The sequence below is a fragment of the Macrobrachium rosenbergii genome, chromosome 23 (assembly GCF_040412425.1).
Source record: "Macrobrachium rosenbergii isolate ZJJX-2024 chromosome 23, ASM4041242v1, whole genome shotgun sequence".
Lineage (NCBI taxonomy): Eukaryota > Metazoa > Arthropoda > Malacostraca > Decapoda > Palaemonidae > Macrobrachium > Macrobrachium rosenbergii.
This window is the reverse complement of record NC_089763.1, coordinates 30,971,828-30,977,009: the sequence shown is the minus strand read 5'-3', so window position 1 is coordinate 30,977,009 and position 5,182 is coordinate 30,971,828.

Sequence of the window (5,182 nt, the reverse complement as noted above, 5' to 3'; positions counted from 1 at the left end):
AATAACAGATTGGACAGACTGAAAGGGAATTGAACAGTTTCCCTAAAGCTTTCTGTGTAGATTTATCTTTAAATATATGTACATATACATAACTGTGGATGTGTTTCTCCATTTCAAGACTAATGCTACTATGAGTATTTTTAATAATAATAATAATAATAATAATAATAATAATAATAATAATAATAATAATAATAATAATAATGTCTTTCCTTATTATCATTAACAGTAGCAACATTTTATTATACTTCAAATTGTTCATTTCTCTTTTCTTACCTTCAGTCTTTGGAATCCTCTTCATTCCTAAGCTCCTTCATTCAAGAGGTCCTTTCCTCTCAAGGTGTGGGTCTGCCTTTATTCAGGATTGTAGAGGGCTAGTGGCATCGGTTCCCAGTCCCGTCGGCCTCCAGCTGAAAAGAAAAAGTATTTTAGAGGTGGTAGGAATTACAGTAGTACATAGCGATTATTCTTGAAGCCTTAATTGCACGTGGTAGAGCAATGGGGTCACATCTGCAAAATCAGTGGTTCATTGTCAGCCTTTCACCAATCATGTGACCTAGCTGAATTTATGCTTGCGCGCCAAGTTTTGGAGGCAAGAAAAGGCGTAGGACTAACAGCCCCACCCTACAGACTTGTTGATTCTGAAGGCTCTACCGAAGTGTATTGCCTTCTAGTTTCTCAGTAAATTTCTGAGGATGGGGTTGCCACCCCCATGCCCTTTTTATTGACGTCTATCAACAGCAGCTAGTACGTTTAAGCTGGGAGAGCTGGTGGGCGGTAGGCTGTTAGCGATCCACGGACCTAGGATAACTGACCGAACACTACACCATTTAGCCCTGTAAAGGGTATTGCCGTCAGTGCACTTCACATGGTGCACTGTAGGCATTACCAAAGGTTGCTAGCAACGTCCCTTCGGCCCCTAACTGCAGCCACTTTTTTTAGCTTTGCGCTTAGCCTTCAATCCTGCTTGCTTTCATCAATCTTGCTGTCCAACCTCTCCACCTTCCCACTCTCACCTCTTAAGCACTAAATTATTATTATTATTATTATTATCATTATTATTATTATTATTCAGAAAATGAAACCTATTCACATGGAACAAGCCCACCAAAGGGGCCATTGACTTGGAATTCAAGCTTCCAAAGACTGGCGTCCATTAGGAAAAAGTAAGAGTAGGTAAAAGGCTAAACGGAAAGAAGAGATCTCACTTATTAAAGAAGAAAAAATGAATAAATAAATAAATCCATTAATAAATAGCTGAAAGTACCCCAGTTCTTGGCTACACAGCCGAATTTTCATGGATCGTCATGAACACTCAGCGAAAGAATTTCTCAACTCGTTTCAGATCACCTTGGCAATCACCCTTGCCTGCTTCGTTATGTCTACCTTGGCAAACCCCCATCCTGCCCCAGGGCATGGATACGGTCATGACCACAAGGGGCATCATTACCACGACCACAAGGGCTACCTTCATCACAAGCACGACCACCACCATCACCACTATCATCACCATAAATATGAGAAGCACGGGTATCACTGTAAGTATCTGCACATACTCGCCTCTGAATATTTTTGATAGTGAAAAGTTCTCTATGCAATGTTTTCAATATATTTTGAAAGCACTTTCATTTCATTAGTGTGTTGCATAAATAATAGGTTTAAAAATTCGTTTTTTATTCCTTTATTTAATCGATAAGAATTATAAAGTATTTTCAGTTGAATAGATTCTTCATTAATTAACATTTTTATTTTTCTGTTCAGTGATTTCATTTCCTTTCAATTTCTCTTTACAAATATTTCCCACCTTTCAGTTTCATTTCTACAATATTTTCCTTTCTTCTTATATCATTTATAATTTTCAATTTTAATTTTATCTAACTTTACATTAATTTAATTTTTAATTGCCATTTACTTGTTTTCATTTACATTAATTTAATTTTTAATTTTCATCTAATTGAGTCTAAATTCATTTCATTTACATCTCAATTGATCTATTTCCCATTTATATTAATTACCCATTTAAATTAGATTTATATTTTCCATTTGATACATTGATTACCTCTTCTATTAATATTTTCTATTTTTTTATCATCTCCAGAGCACGAAACCAGTCTGGAAAGGATCCTCGTTTGTCCTACAAAGTCATTCCTGATATCCTGCATCCTGTTAGAATATGTTTACTATAAAATATATTATATTTCTGATATCCTTCCTCCTATATTACAATATATTTACTTTAAATCTATTATATTTACTATAGGACTGAAAGGACCAGAGTGGTTGATCTCTGTTGAGTCATATCTAAAGTCAGATTTTATTTGTTAATGATGTTCATGATTGATTACGTTTTGTACATCTTGTTGACCTTTATAATTAATAAATAAGAGCATTGTTTGTTTTCGTTTTATTTATATTCATATTGAATGTTTGATGATAATGTGGGGTGGCAGATTCATTAGCATAAGGAAGAAGCGAGCCCTCCTGGGTGAAGCTTTCTCCCAGTCTATCTCTCACTTATATTATATATATATATATATATATATATATATATATATATATATATATATATATATATATATATATATATATATATACAAATTACTCATTCATTTAAGAATCTGTGTACCACCGATCGCTTAAGAGGCCAGCAAAGCATTGCAGGATTCACGCCCGCCCTTATATCTGCTACATTTTATTACTACGTACGCTTATAGCAACTTATGAACTTATGAAGAATCATTTTATAGCCAACAATCGTTCATAATACAAATATAATGCATTAAAATGCGTAAACTACGATTTATTAAGAATAAACAAAATACAATTCATCTCTTGGTTGCTGGGCGAGACAGGCCCAGTGGACATTAAAGAAAACGGGTCAATAATTTTAAGGGTAAACTTGTAGCTTTGGTGGTAAACTCGAGTTGGCGCTCGCATCTACGCTGTAGTTTTTTCTTGTCGTTCACAGTCTCCAGAAGAAGGTAAAGGGCCAAATATAAACGGCATAACTTTATCTGTTAGTATTTCCTGTCAAAAATCCTATAGCTCTAGCAAGAAAATGTTCGCCCTTCCTATGCGAAATTATTGTAAAATGACGCGTCACGAAAATTTACATCTATTTGTTGTACATTTTAACATCATTGGATTCTCGCTCCCTTAAAGATTTTACATTCAGCAAATAAATGGTTATTTTTATTTGTTCTCTTTACATGCTACATATTTTGACCATTAATAGTACTAAATCATCCAAATACACTCGTTAGATTTATTTTTTGCAGAAAGGAAAAAACATACAAAATCTAAACTTCAGTCTCAAACCATATAAATGGTTTTCCTAATATACGTATTCACGAATTTATCTTTTTATTTTTAATGCACGCTCCAATACGACCAAGAACCATATCACGCCCAAATACAAAGAAATAAACAAATAAAGAGTCCACTTGCACAGGATACTAGGAATCTGCAGAGTACAGTAACTGGAATGACACCACACATGGCAGTGACGTGGAAGGTTCTGGTTCCACAGGCCATTTTCAGGACTTAACGTCTCGACAGTCTTATATTAAAGCCATTTTTTATTTGGTAATATACACACATTCTTATCTATTTATTTACTAATCTGACCATTTATTTTTTTATTTTTTAATAACTGATCTCGTCTTTCTGCATTCCGTGTTACATTCCGTTACCTCTTTCAAAAAGAACACCAAATCCTTTGGAAGCTCGAATTTCAGGTGAATGGTCCCTGTGGTGGGCTTGTTCCGTATGGATAGGGTTTTTCATCTTTTGAATAATAATAATTTCGCCTTGATACAATAGAATACTCGGTTACAGGCTGCATTTTCCCAAGATGTAACCGAGTATCGGCACCTTTCCCTGATAAAAGCGGGACGCCATATCTTAAAAACTAACTATAGAATTTTCTTGAAAATAATCTCATCATGTTTCCCACCCACAAATTATTGGCAATGTACGAATATAATCTAATCTAACCTAACCAAACCCAACCTAACCTAACCTAACCTAGAGGCATGGCAGTAAAACCAGGGCTGGTGCGATACTAACATACATCTCAGGAATTTGCTTACGGGCTTCGTCTTGAGCAGTTTCAAATATAAATTCCTTAGGTCTTACCTATCGATAACAACACAAATTAGTCAAGTGTTTCGTAAGTTTCTGAACGTTGATATTGTGACTGAATGAGGTTGCTAGCCCCACGCACACCCTTCTAATGGCTACGGAAACTTAGCTTTACTAAAGGCTTCTGTCTTTAATTACTGGTTGATATTGCGACTGGATGAGGTTGCTAGCCCAATGCACACCCTTCTAATGGCTACGGAAACTTAGCTTTACTATAGGGCTCTGTCAGTACTGAGTTACTGAGACCTGTAGTGGGTTGGCTTCTCATTACCGTTGGTTTTTAATCCTTCAACATTATTGTTCTGCCTGAAAATCTCTACTCTAGTAATAAACGCCATGAAAGCAGGCAAGCAAGTAAATAGATAAATGAAAAAATAAATAGATAAAGTGAAAGGAGAGCATGTATTGTTGCACTAAGATATCAGAGGGAATTTAATTTATATAAAAATATAGAATTTAAATTATACAAAAAAAAAAAAAAAATTCACAGTGAAGTTGCTTTCTGAAAGTCCAAGATCTCATCTGGCAGAAAAAAAACTCAAATAGAAGCAGCAAACACAATTAAAGCTTATTTAGACAAATGATAAGAGACCTGAAAATGATATTAAATTTCTCAACAGCACTCCTCTCTCTCACTTACTTCCTGTTCATTGTTCAGTCAAGTCCAAGAGTCTCGTGTTATTGCAGATACAATAGGATGACTTTGTTAATCTCCAAAGGCAGAGCTAATTGCAGAATGACCTAATAGTCAGAATCACAATACAAGTGCAATGCATATACATACTTACATAGATACATACATATACATATACGCATATGTATATATGCATATACATACATACATGTACACACACATATATATATGTGCGTGTGCGCGTGTGCATGTGCTTGTGCGCAGAAAGAAGGAAGAGAGAGAGAGAGAGAGAGAGAGAGAGAGAGAGAGAGAGAGAGAGAGAGAAACCAAAAGCTCCATCTCCGGAAGTGTTGTAACAGATATCAACAGCAACACGAAGCAACTACGAAAAATACCTATATCACA